The sequence below is a fragment of the Bos indicus genome, chromosome 4 (assembly GCF_029378745.1).
Source record: "Bos indicus isolate NIAB-ARS_2022 breed Sahiwal x Tharparkar chromosome 4, NIAB-ARS_B.indTharparkar_mat_pri_1.0, whole genome shotgun sequence".
NCBI classification, from domain to species: domain Eukaryota; kingdom Metazoa; phylum Chordata; class Mammalia; order Artiodactyla; family Bovidae; genus Bos; species Bos indicus.
Window position 1 is genome coordinate 94374326 of NC_091763.1, and position 14326 is coordinate 94388651.

Sequence of the window (14326 nt, forward strand, 5' to 3'; positions counted from 1 at the left end):
TTCTCATTGCAGTGGCTTCTCTAGTTGCAGAGCACTAGCTCTATGGCCCAGTACTCTTGCCTCGAAAATCCCGTGGACCGAGGAGCCTGGTAGGCTGCAGTCCATTGGGTCGCTAAGAGTCGGACACGACTGAGCGACTTCACTTTTACTTTTCACTTTCATGCATTGGAGAAGGAAATGGCAACCCACTCCAGTGTTCTTGCCTGGAGAATCCCAGGGATGGGGGAGCCTGTTGGGCTGCCATCTATGGGGTTGTACAGAGTCGGACACGACTGAAGTGACTTAGCTGCAGCAGCAGCAGCAGCAGCTCTATGGCGAGTGGGTTTCAGTAATTGCGGCACACAGGGATCAAACCAGTGTCCTCTGCACTGGCAAGCAGATTCTTAACCAATGGACCATCAGGGAGGTCCTCATTTAGTTATTTTTAAAATAATTTCATTAATTTATTTTTGGCTGTGCTGGGTCTTCGTTGGTGCACACGGGCTTTCTCTAGTTATGAGCCGGGGAGAGGGGTTATTTCTAGTGTAGCATTCGGGCTTCTCATTGCTGTGGCTTCTCTTGTTGTAGAGCAGGAGCTCTAGGGCATTCGGGCTTCAGTAGTTGTGGCAGGTGGGCTCAGCAATTGTATCTCCCGGGCTCTAGAGCACAGGCTCAACAGTTGTGGCACACTGGGCTTAGCTGCTCCACAGGATATGAAATCTTCCCAGCTCAGGATTGGCACCTGTGTCTCTTGCATTGGCAGATGGATTCTTTACCGCTGAGCCACCAGGGAAGCCCCCGCATTTAGTTTTTGAGATTATCTCAGACTCTGGGTTCCTGGAAAGGGAGAATAAGCCAAAAGACAATCACAGGACTGTCATCCTATATTTACAGCATCTGTCTGGCCACAAGACCCATTAATGTCCCAGCCCATTTTAGGGTGCTGCCAGAATATGGGAAAGACATGACCCCAACACCTATAGGACAGAAAGAATGCTTGGGACTGGATGTCACCATTTCCTTCACAATTGTAGATTCAAATGCGTTGCTATAAACCACTCATATGTGTGACTGTGATCTTATCTTAGGTTCTATTTGACACGCAGAATGAAGAAATGTTACTTAGAGAAAAGAATGGAATGGTAACTTCAACTTTGAAACTTATCATACATTGGAAAAGGTAAGTGTTTCAACATGAACATCAGAGAAACGGGCCATGCTCTACTCTGATAACAAGGCCTGTGCTTCCACTTCGTGATTTACTGGAAATTGCACTCATATTATTTTCTGCCTTCTCCAAGCTTCCCTAAGATTTTACAGCCAGTATCAGTGTCACTGCCTTAGGTCAGGCCCTGAAGCCCACCTGCCCATCCCAGCAGTCACTGCCTTATTTAGAAGCATCCAGGAGCAGCTTAAGTTAGCACAAAACAGCCTCTCATGCTTATCCTCTCCCCTCAAGGTTCCCTTGCTGAACTCTGACCTTGCTACCCACAACCCATCCAAGAGCTGTGCTTAATGGCTGCCATTGATGATAGAATCCAGGGACACCTTGATACTCTGCCTTACAGCCACCGTGGAGTCTCCCAACATGCCAAATGCTCCTAGACTGATAGCAGCCAAGTCTTGTGCCATCTCTCCTGTTTTGTTGGTATGAAGAAAGCCCCCTTCATCTGGATCACCTGGACAGTGCTGCACTTGCCTCTGTGACACAGAACTTTTCTTGGGGGGAGGGGGCGGCACGGGATCAGCACTGATCTGCACTGATTTGCGAGGTAGGTTGGGGGAGGGGATGAGAAGATAGGGGGTTGAGGCTTAAGGGGAGTGCTGAGAGAGCAGGAAAGAGCCAGGGAGGAGATATGTGGAAAGAAATGATTCCCCAAATCTGCAATTCTAAAATACAAAGAATTCTGAAAACACTTTTTCCCCCCAAATTTATTTGGTGGCACACCCTGACCTGACCTAAACTCATTTAGGGGCAAAAACCTGACCTGAACTGACTTACCACTCATTTGTTTCACTGCCAGAAATATTAACGTGTTTGAGTATGAAGCACTGCCACATGTGTTAAATACACCTTCCTACTTTTCTAAAACTGCACCCCCGTCCTCAAATTGTTAATTTGAAACCTAAGGGTTTTCAGAGTAGGAACTGTGGACCAGTACAGAGACTGAGAGAGAAAAAGAAGGGAGTGTTGGAAACACGATGTGCTCTCTTCTCGGCCCGTCCTCACAAACTGATGTCTGTGTCCTGCGGAGAGCAAATGTTGGCAACAGCTGCAGCGGCCGCTTCATGCTGATCCCTATTCAGACAGGCCCAGACATGTCTCAGTCCCAGCAATGCACACAGCTTGGGTGCCCCAGCTGCACAGACTTGCAATCAGCCCTGCAAACAGGAGCTGAAGTAGCTGGTGGCAGACGTGCCTCTGAGGCAGGCACCCCGCCGCCCTGGCTTGACCCAGCCTTGCTTCGTTTTGTAGCGGTGGTTTGGTTTAGTCGCTAAGTCGTGTGGGACTCTTGGGACCCCATGGACTGTAGCCCGCCGGGCTCCTCTGTCCATGGAATTCTCCAGGCAAGAATACTGCGGTGGGTTGCCAGCGCATACCTCTAAATCCACTCATTTTTTTTTTTTGGTGGTGGTGTGTGTGGAGCGGGGGGAGGTGGGAGGAGAATGTGTGTGTACCATTTCCATTATGTGCTCTTCTGCTAGTGAGGGCAAAAGGCTTTGTGGCTGGCTAAGTTCACCTCGAGCTGGGCTGAGGCAAACCATAGGCCGAGCAGTACTATCTTGCTTGAAGCACGAAACTGGAAATAGCCGGCTCTGCTGCGGCAAAATGGCTTCCCCTTTCCCATCCACTGCGGATGCCCGGTGACTCATCGTCGCTTAGCTTCGATTCCAGCGTCCCCAGCCCCACAGCATCTGCCGTGCTGCCCTCTCCATTCCCGCAGGCAGGGACTGGAAATGGAGGAGAGAGAAAAGTCACTTTATGATTATTCATTTGCAAATATCTATTTCTGCATCTTAAAACATTTCGGGTTTCCCAAGAAGTGGATAACCTCGGTTGCTGAGCACCTTAGTCTAGGGAGCAAACTGAACACTGGCTATTCTTTAAAAAAACCGGCCCATGAACACGCTTCAAGGTACACAGGTGCAGCGCTGATTTTTTTTTCCTCTCGATGCTTCTAGAATCTTGTTCCTTCCAGGCGAGCTGTCAGTCCCAGCTTCGCCTGCAGAGCTGTTTTTCTCCTCCGCCGCCACCCCAACCCCCAACCGGTCCTTGCTGGTTTTGAGTATTCACCTCCTTACTACCCCCGCCCCCCTCGCTTTTCTTTCTCTTAACTGCGCAAGCTGACGCAGGTCTGCAGGAGTGAATTAATGCTCTCCTCTTGATAGATTTGCTCTCAGGGAAACAAGGGCGTATGCGCCAATAGGAACAGAGGAAGGGGGAGGTGGCGTGGGCCCCAGGGTGAGGAGAGCTGGGAAGGTGGTGTGGGTCCCCGTGTGAGCGGGGGATGCGTGAGGTAGTGCGGAGCCCCAGGGTTAGGGAGGATGGGGGAAGGAATTCTGTAATTAATCAAGGTAGCAGTTCTGTACCTTGGGGTGTTTTGTGTGTGTGTGTGTGTGTGTTGGTTCCTTTTTTTCCCCTTTCAACCAGGAGTTTAAGAAAGAAGAAAGAAAAGCTCCAAGTACTTGCCCGAGCCGCATTTAAAACCAAAAGAGTTCTTCCCGTGATGCGGGACGACGGGCAACTAAACGGCAAAGGCAACTGCCCCAAAACGGAGGCATTTTTTAGGTGCGAGCCAGAAAAGGTTATGGTTTTACTCCAACCTGTAAGCGCTGGCAAGTCTCAGTGCAGATAATTTTAAGCTTTTTCACCTTGCCTTTAAAAAGTGAAAATTATTTCCTAGAAAGAGTTCGTTAAGAAAAAAAAAAAAATAATGTCACAACTCCCTGCTAAATTTGGAAACGTTATGGCTGAGAACCAACGGACTCACTGGGACAGATGGATATCTCCAGAGCGGTTCTCAGAAAGCAGGCCTCGGAGGAGTGCTTTGCCTACTCTATGACACCGTGACACATTTGCTCATATTTACTACCTTCTTTTCTTTCTATTTCCTTTTCCCGGTTTCTCCTACAACGGGATCAGGAAACCGCAGATTCTCTTGCCCTCTTGAACTTTCCTGGCCTTTCTTTCTCCCGGATGGTTCCTTGGTTCATGCTTGAAAATATTATTTGTTTCCCGAAGTTTCCCTTTTTTTTTTGCATTTGAACCCTTTAGAGGAAAAAGCGCAAAACATTTCCAACTAAAACTCCCAAAGCGGGTGAAAAGTTATTTTTAGCAAGGATTTGCATTTCTCATTTACCTTATCTGTGATGTTTAGAACGCTGCACGAAGACAGAAGTTGATGGTGCAAAAATAATCTTTTCCTCCCCATTTACTGATCCAATTGGCAAAGCCACAGTTCCAAATAAAACTGAGGCACTTAGATCATAAAATTTAAACTCTGGAAAGCACCTCCGGAGCTTACCATCCTGGTTTTATGAAGGACTCGAAAGCATTTTTATTACAAAAATAATACAATCATTGCAAAAAATGTAGAATAGAGAAAAAATGAAAAACATCCCTATTTTACTAATTCTACAATTATGGGATTGTTAACCATTAACATTTTGTTGTATATCTATTTCTTCCTCTCTTTTCCAGACCCCCTTTTTCTCCTGTATTTGTATGTTGTATATATACATACACATGAGCTAGCCTTTTACAAATGGCACTTACTATTTGATAATCTATTTTTAAAAATTTAAAACATATGATAAACATATTTTCATGTCATCACGTTTCCCACAATGATTTTTTACAAACATCAAAGGAAGTTCCTCTTGTTAGCCAGAATTTAAGTTTACATTAAAGGAAGGGGACCCCAAAAAAAAAACCCCACGTTAAATGAAAAGTTAATCTACAGCACCACTGTCTACACCTCCTTCTTCTCAACCACATCAAGTACAGGAAGAGGAACAGACAAGGGTTCTGCGGCAGTGAAGCCATTCCCATTTCCACGCTCCTTTTGCAGCTCAGCACGGGAGGGAGGACATACACGGGATCCAAGCCTGGATCCAAGCCCGCCAGTGAGTTACACAAGCTACTGTGCTGTGGACTGCAAATAAGGTAATTTTGCCCCCTATCCCTCGATTATTATGTCTTTCTGGGGTCAGGGCCCGCCTAACGTCAAAGCAATATCTGTGGTCCTAACAGCTAACACTGTCATCCCAACCTCTTCTCTTGTCATAAGGCAGGAAATAGACCTATTCACACCTAATTGATATTGCCCCACCCAGCACCCTAGCATGCACCCCAGTCTTCCTCTGGCCTGCTGGCCACCGTGTGCTCTGTGAAGAAGAGATTAAGGGGGTGGGTCAGATTTCAGCCTAAGAACAGACTAGAGAAAATTGCTTTGCTGCCTGGAGTTCAGAGGGCTGTGGCACAGTGTACTAGAAATGTATATAATCCACAAAAGGAGCTCAGATAGAAAATGTAAATAGGAGCTAGAAGAGTTTACTTTGACCTGCAGATCCGAAGTGGAACTTGTTAAGGGTTTTCGGGTTGTTCTGAAAATTTTCCAAATCTGATTTAAAGTTAGGGTGTAGTGATACCTCTCTTCCACATGTTCATTGATATTGGAGTCCGGACACCGTGCTGGGTGTGACCTACTCTGGTATTTCTTAAGTAATTCAAAAATGACATGCTATAAATCAGAATGTTAATTCATGAGCAAAGGAAATCAATCCACATCAGATCATTCAAGCATGTGCAACCACGTGCATACCGGCTGATACATTTTCCCCTTCAATTAAAATTCGGTTACCTTTAGGGTATTATGAAATGGATATTTAACAGTTGAATAATAATGCCTTAGGATGGCTGAGCACAGGAAATGAATAAATTTTAATCCAGCAGAAACTTCAACTCTACTGCAATTGATCACAAGTAGAAATGTAATTCCCCAAATGGAATTTAACCAGTTCTCTGGATCTTTAGAAAAGTCTGCATATTTTAGTAATCTGATGTTGGTTGTGAGTACTTTGGGAAAGCTATAGTCTGTGTGGTGATTAAGGAAACTAGGAAACTGAAAAAATTTCTTTGGTTCACAGATCCCTATAAGCTGCATACACCATTCCCCAGCATTGCAAAATGTCTCACCAAAATTAATTGGAAGAATTCTGCTTTTAAGAGAGAATGGATAAGTGATACCTGATTTTTATTTAATATAAGTAAATTATTCTGACTGGAAGGAGAAGTATCGACTTCGGCACATTAACTGGAGATGGGCTGTAGTCCTGGAAGACTCTAATTGACCTTTAGTGATAGTTCATGTTTGGAAAAAACACATTGCCTTAATAGTCTCTTCTCTGTTCCCTGGTGAAAGGGGAGTATGAGATTGACATATATGTTGTTGTCTCTGCTCAGATTGCCTCTGATTAGGGAAATGATCCATTCATCACTTTGATTGGGTATGATGGATATCTTCCTGTTTCGGGTCACCAACCCCAATGGCTATGTGTTCTCTCAAAGTAAGCTTGACTTTTTCTCTTCAACAAGAATCTAAGGAGATGTGTAGGAACTTCAAAACAAAATAAAAGTAATCTTTCTATTTCTGATTTACCCTAAACAGAATGCCTTATCTCTTAGATGTGGCCAGAATTGAGGCATATAGTGATATTTATAATCATTTCTTTTCCCAGCACATGATATCTTTCCGTATTGCCTGAATCAGAGCCCATTTCAGCTGTTAGGCTGGGCTATTAGAGTTCAGTGTTCACTGTGAGTCACCTAGGAGATTTGTTCCAATTGTCTCTGCTTTTTTGTGGTAAGATTGATAGAAAAGAGGAGGCGGATGTTACCTGCTGACAATTAGATTGCTGTAAGGATTTACGTAGGCAGTACAATGCATCTGGCATTTTACTTAAAACCTGTAGAAATCCTCTGTAATATCACAAAAAGGAGTTTTGTAGTTTTTCTTATAAAATCTCATTGTAGAACACCATTATGGCAACTGTGACCCACGTATATTAAAAATGAATCAGAGCTTCAGGTTTATTTTTGGAGAGAGCCAACTATCATAGTGTTTTTCAATGCGTGTTCAAAAGGAACTTGTACAAATACTAGTACTCATCTCATGAGAATAAAGGCTTCCACAATCAAGTTTGAGAAGTACAGTCCCCAGTATCCCTCATTGGCACTTCATTAAAAACTTTAAAGCATTAAAAAAAAAACACCTTTAGGAGTTCTGAAGTAAATTAGCCAATTTAACCCTATATTTTCCCAAAATGTTCGACCACAAAACCCTTGTTCTCTCCCCACTTTTTTTTTTTTTAATTTTTGTTTTCTGTTGCTCTTGTTTTTTGTTACTGTATTGTTAACATTTGGCCAGACTATAGTTCTGCGGAACATGGTTAGAGGCAGGTATTCATTTGAGGAGATGGAGAGATTATTTACTTCTTGCATCGGTGAGACAGCCATGGCTGAGAAGCTCCAAGCAGAACCCTGTGTGAAGACTACTGGTCTCTCTGTGGGCAAGGGAGGGCATGAGTGCAGTTCCAAAGGGGCCTTCCAGGGAGGAAACGAGAGCAATAAACAGAATTCTAAAGGAACTTTCTCATCAGACTGAACAGTCATCTTTTTTTTTTTTTTTTTTCTGTATTGTCTTTCCATTGGATTTTAAAGAATTGTACGTAGGGGAAGACCCAGTCGAAGGTATCTGGAAACCTCAGTGTTGGTGCTGATTCAAACCAGAACTGAGACTCGGGTTTGGAGGTTGAGCAGAGCACAGGAGCTTGCCCCCGGGGATAGTCAGATGTTGTCTGGCCAGCTAGCTATTTGCATGGCTCTGCATTGCTGTCAGCTTGCTTAGCCCATTCAGGATTGCAGCTATTTAAAAATCTATCTGAAAAAAAAAAAAAATCCACTTCACTAAGTTCCGTTCACAGGCTCACAGTGCTGTCACTGAGTTTGAGGAGCATTTAATATAGTTTTGTCTCACATCTTGGTTTTCACATAAGCTGTATCCCAGCTCAGCTTCTGAGCTTCTAGAGCAAAGACTTTGTATGCTGGCAGGAAGGCTCAGGCAGCCCTGAACCAACCACTAGAGGGGGTTGGGATCTAAAAGAGGAGACGCACTACATCATCTATGGATGCTTCGAGAAGGAAAACTAAAATGAAGTACAAATCAAAATAGATTCAAAGAGAAAATACTCACTTCCTGCTCTGCCTTTGTTGACTTGTAGCTCTGATTTTTGAGAGTTTAATGCCGAAAGGCTGGTTGAAGGGGGGCTTCTTTTTGCTTTCAGGCACCAGTTAAAACCCCTTATGTTTCTCTAATCAGTTAAGCTGAGCTTGGTTTTTCCTCATTAGATGTAATAGTGCAGTTAGAAATAGTGTTCCTAACACCTGACACAGTGTCTGGCACATAGAAAGCAATCAATAAATACTTGTAAGACACATTGAATTAATGAGAATCATTGAACCAAGAAAGGATACCCTAAGGAGCTGTGACAGGATATGGACGAGTGGCAACTTCATTCATTACTTTTACCAATTTTTTCTTTTCTTTTCTTTTTTTTTTTAGTGTCGGAAAGAAAAATATCAAAGCATCAGATCCAAAATGTTGAACAATGTCTAGCAATTCAAAGTCAGACTTTTTCCTGGGATGTTGTTCTTATTAAATATTCTCAAAATGAGATGATAGGTTGCATATATACTTTGTCCATATTGTTTAGAGACCCTGGGGAGTCCCAGCCTCTACCTGTCCCCTCAGAGTTTCTCTAGCCTTGGCCAGGCCACAGTGGGCCCACTTCAGTGGTCATAAGTAACTCCCGTAGCTGAGGAAATGAGGCCGAAGGTAGCCTTGTTGTCGATGGTGGCTGTGATTTCCTTACCACAGAAAGGGTTTCAGAGGTTCTTTGCATGTGTGGGTTTGTGACTTAGAAGTACAGATGCATAGAATCTTCTACTCTTGGGCTCTAAGAATTGGAAGAAATCCCAGAAAATGAGCTTGCTCAACCCCCACCCGATGCAGGAATTCCATCTATAATGTTAAATCTAGCTTTTCTTCCAACAACTCCCACAGAGGGGAGATGATTTAACTTGCTCTTTCTGCCATATAGAGGAACCATGTTTTTAAAGAGGAGAGATGTGTCCAGACTCTCCTAAGTTAGGTTTTCTGACTATGCCTTTAGGTAGTATCTCAATTTAATACCATGACAATCTTGCTCTGATTTCCAGAGGAGGAACTGAGTGATACATGGTAACTGCCTCCATACACTGTCCTCTTAAAGCTCACTGTTCTCACTTGGCTTCTTCCACATCCTGTGAGAACCTGGAGCCAGCAACAATTCTTGGCTCCGACTCATACCATGGACCCAGTGCCAACTCTGAAGTTGAAGTGAAATCCATAGTGGACTTCATCAAGAGTCATGGGAAAGTCAAGGGCTTCATTACCTTCCACAGCTATTCACAGCTGCTGATGTTCCCCTTTGAATATTTATGTGCCAAGTCACATAACTTCGATGAGCTGTTAAGTTTCTGAAACTTCATTTCAGCTTGGAAACAAACATCCATGGTGTGGACAGGTTAAGTTTCAGTCATAAAGATAGGTATTGAGATCTGGGTGGACTAGTGACAGGTTACAAAGGTGAATGAGACATAATATGTCCAACCTTGGAGAAGACTGACTCAGGCAAAGATTTAAAACGCTGGTTACGGACTTCCTGAATTAAGTTTCCTTGAGAAACAGGATTCATGAAATTACTATTGCCTTAATGTAGATGAGCAGGAACCTGATTTGACTATAAATTCCCAGGATGCATTTTCTGTTGCTTAGGAAATAACCACTTGGGTTTGGACCTGAGAGTCTTGGATCTATAGTCAGTTTCCCTATGCTCCCAACTTTGCCTCATACCTTGCTGGTGTCTTAGGCTCTGTCACCCATCATCATGCTGTACTGGTGTATGTTGGGCATAAAACACTTCTCTAAGGTATCACTTGATACCCTCCAACATCTTTCCCATTTCAGAAATGAGCAAACTGGTGGCAGCCTTAAGTCAGATGGTGATGTTTCAGGGGGCTGTTTATAATTGAGAAAGTGCTATCCCTAGCGGAAGAGAAGGTGCAAATATTTCCTATTTGGCTTTTAAGATTGGTTTTTGAAGCCCATATATTAGAGAGAAGCTCTGAGATGGGACCTTTTGGTCCGTTTCAGGTAGATTGTTGTCAGCAGCTAGCAGAAATGGAATGCTGCTGCTGCTGCTGCTAAGTCACTTCAGTCATGTCCGACTCTGTGCGACCCCATAGACAACAGCCCACCAGGCTCCCCCATCCCTGGTATTCTCCAGGCAAGAACACTGGAGTGGGTTGCCATTTCCTTCTCCAATGCATGAAAGTGAAAAGTGAAAGTGAAGTCGCTCAGTCGTGTCCGACTCTTAGTGACACCATGGACTGCAGCCCACAAGGCTCCTCAGTCCATGGGATTTTCCAGGCAAGAATACTGGAGTGGGTTGCCATTGCCTTCTGCGAGAAATGGAATAGATTATTCCAATTCAGGTGTATCTTTTATCTCATAGTTGTATTTCAGTTCTGTTATGCAATTTTCAGGGTTTGATGGTGAATGTTACCACTTAACATTGAATCAGGGCAAAAAGAATGTCAGGGTTGAAAGTCAAAGGTACTTTTAGTAGCTCTGTGCATGTGCTAAGTCACTTCAGTCATGTCCATCTCTTTGTGACCCTATGGACTGTAACGAGCCAGGCTCCTCTGTCCATGGGATTCTCCAGGCAAGAATACTGGAGTGGGTTGCCATGCCCTCCTTCAAGGGATCTTCCTGACTCAACTCAGGGATAGAACCCGAGTTTTTTATGTCTCCTGCCTTGGCAGGTGGATTCTTTACAACTAGAGTCACGTGGGAAGTCCTTTAGTAACTCTGCTTAGTCCCTTCAGTAGTGTCCAACTCTGTGCAACCCCATAGACGGCAGCCCACCAGGCTCCGCTGTCCCTGGGATTCTCCAGGCAAGAACACTGGAGTGGGTTGCCATTTCCTTCTCCAATGCATGAAAGTGAAAAGTAAAAGTGAAGTCGCTCAGTCGTGTCCGACTCTTAGCGACCCAATGGACTGCAGCCTACCAGGCTCCTCGGTCCATGGGATTTGCCAGGCAAGAGTACTGGAGTGGGCTGCCATTGCCTTCTCCTTAGTAACTCTAGATAACCTTAAATTATCCAAATCTGGTGTTTTCATCTCTACAAAATAGTCCTCCAGCCTATAATTGGATCACTCCCTGTCTCTAAGGCAGCCTATTCCATGTTGGGAAGATTAGATTGTTTGAATTCTGTCTCATAGTGAGCTCAAACCCTCTGCTTATGTTTTTCATGTACCAGCCTTGGTTTACCGTCTTGCTCCAGAGAGCAAGCTTATTTCCCGCTGAGAGACAAATTCATTAATTACTTAAAGATTAATAAACTGCTTCTGCTAGGTTTTTCCTTATCCTAACTAAGTACCCCGGTCCCTTCAAGCTCTCAGAATATGGTTCTAACTCCCCTCACCCTTCTGGTTGCTATCTCACGAATGTGCTTTGTATTCTTCAAGGGCAGCTCCCAGAAGTGAATGTAGAACTTGTGTATGTTAACAAGCACAGAGCAGAGCATGACCATAAGTGCCCTCATCCAGCTTATGCAGTTGAGGGTCATATTCATTTTTTGGCAGTAGTGTCATACCATTGACTCATGCTGGGCTCATTGACAGCTGAAACCCCCAGGCTCTCTGAGGATTCCACCAAGCCAGGTTTCCCCCATCTGGTAATTGTACAGTTGTTTTCCTGAATCCAAGTTCAAGACCTTGAATTATCCCTAGAAGGGACAGTAAAGCCTCCATCGGCCAAAATTGGAACCCTCAAATAATGGAAAATACTTTGTTGAGCTTTACTTCTTGGAAAAAGAGACAATCATAGGGAAATAATCCAATGTGAGGATCACCAATTTAATGGACATAAACTTGGGCAAACTCTGAGATGGTGAGGGACAGGGAAGCCTGGCATGCTGCAGTTCATGGGTTTGCAGAGAGTCAGACAAGACTTGGCAACTGAACACCAACAACAGGGATTGAGTTAAAAAGAAAAAAAAACTCCAACTTCCAGGGTACATCCTTGGGTCAGTACACATTCTCTTTAGTCCCTTACTCCCACTCTGTTTCCTCCCATACTCCTGAATGAGGAAAGCTGGTGGCAAAATAATGACCCTGGTGTATTTATTGCAAACACCTGGATGATCAAATAAACAATGAGGTCTATTGCATTTTCAGAGCCAAAAGAAGTGAACTTGTGCTCACTTCCCAGTGAAAAAGATTGAAACAAAAACAATGTTATGCTTAATTAACCAGAGTCCAGTTCATCAGACTGTCCCTTTTACATTCTGCTATTGGGCTTCTGTTTTTCCAAGAAACAAGCACTATTCATCCACCTTTTTCCTGGTTCCCTCACTCTAGAATGATGTGCCCCAATAGAGAGATGTGCCCCAAAGGCAGCGCAAACTATGGCAAGCCTGCACAGCTCCAAATACAAAGTGGGACCTATGTCCTCAGTCAAATGTAGATATCTAATGTGTCTTTGCCTACTAAGCCAGCAGGCACCATGTAATTTAGGGTAAAAGCCTTTAAATGCACTGATATGAAAGACCTTAAAAGTACATGAAACCCAGCCTTACCCAGTATTCTTCATTGAGGCTAGATCTCTTCCAGGAGATAGTTACTGTGTATTTAGAGCAAAGTTATGTGTTTCCTGCTAGTTACCCTGTATTTAGAGCAAAGTTCTGTGTTTCCTGCTGGTTACCCTGATCAATGCAAAGAAATAGAGGAAAACAATAGAATGCGAAAGACTAGAGATATCTTCAAGAAAATTAGAGATACCAAGGGAACATGTTATACAAAGATGGGCTCAATAAAGGACAGAAATGATATGGACCTAACAGAAGCAGAAGATATTAAGAAGAAGTGGCAAGAATACACAGAAGAACTGTACAAAAAAGATCTTCATGACCCAGATAATCACGATGGTGTGATCACTCACCTAGAGCCAGACATCCTAGAATGTGAAGTCAAGTGGGCCTTAGAAAGCATCACTACGAACAAAGCTAGTGGAGGTGATGAAATTCCAGTTGAGCTATTTCAAATCCTAAAAGATGATGCTGTGAAAGTGCTGCACTCAATATGCCAGCAAATTTGAAAAACTCAGCAGTGGCCACAGGACTGGAAAAGGTCAGTTTTCATTCCAATCCCAAAGAAAGGCAATGCCAAAGAATGCTCAAACTGCTGCACAATTGCACTCATCTCACACGCTAGGAAAGTAATGCTCAAAATTCTCCAAGCCAGGCTTCAGCAATACATGAACCGTGAACTTCCTGATGTTCAAGCTGGTTTTAGAAAAGGCAGAGGAACCAGAGATCAAATTGCCAACATCTGCTGGATCATCGAAAAAGCAAGAGAGTTCCAGAAAAACATCTATTTCTGCTTTATTGACTATGCCAAAGCCTTTGACTGTGTGGATCACAATAAACTGTGGAAAATTCTGAAAGAGATGGGAATACCAGACCACCTGACCTGGCTCTTGAGAAACCTGTATGCAGGTCAGGAAGCAACAGTTAGAACTGGACATGGAACAACAGACTGGTTCCAAATAGGAAAAGGAGTACAGTAAGGCTGTATATTGTCACCTTGCTTATTTAACTTATATTCAGAGTACATCATGAGAAACTCTGGGCTGGAAGAAGCACAAGCTGGAATCAAGATTACCAGGAGAAATATCAATAACCTCAGATATGCAGATGACACCACCCTTATGGCAGAAAGTGAAGAACTAAGGAGCCTCATGATGAAAGTGAAAGTGGAGAGTGAAAAAGTTGGTTTAAAGCTCAACATTCAGAAAACTAAGATCATGGCATCTGGTCCCATCACTTCATGGCAAATAGATGGGGAAACAGTGGAAACAGTGGCTGACTTTATTTTTGGGGGCTCCAAAATCACTGTAGATGGTGATTGAAGCCATGAAATTAAAAGACGCTTACTCCTTGGAAGGAAGTTATGACCATCTTAGCATATTGAAAAGCAGAGACATTAATTTGCCAACAGAAGTCCGTCTAGTTAAGACTATGGGTTTTTCCAGTGGTCATGTGTGGATGTGAGATTTGGACTATAAAGAAAGCTGAGCACAGAAGAATTGATGCTTTTGAACTGTGGTGTTGGAGAAGACTCTTGAGAGTCCCTTGGACTGCAAGGAGATCCAACCAGTCCATCCTAAAGGAGATCAGTCC

General features: G+C 43.6%; 1 protein-coding gene across 2 annotated transcripts in view; it reads left to right on the top strand.

Annotated features, from left to right (window-relative positions):
* The first annotated feature begins 2351 nt into the window (after positions 1 to 2351).
* Positions 2352 to 14326, top strand: part of LOC109557628 (carboxypeptidase A5) — a 93268-nt gene continuing 81293 nt past the window's right edge. The window contains exons 1-2 of one of the 2 annotated variants that reach the window (XM_019959083.2): positions 2352 to 2561; positions 5052 to 5146. The gene's annotated coding sequence lies outside the window, so the exon portion shown is untranslated. The remainder of the gene's footprint in view (positions 2562 to 5051; positions 5147 to 14326) is intronic. The other variant, XM_070788170.1, reaches the window with a different exon arrangement.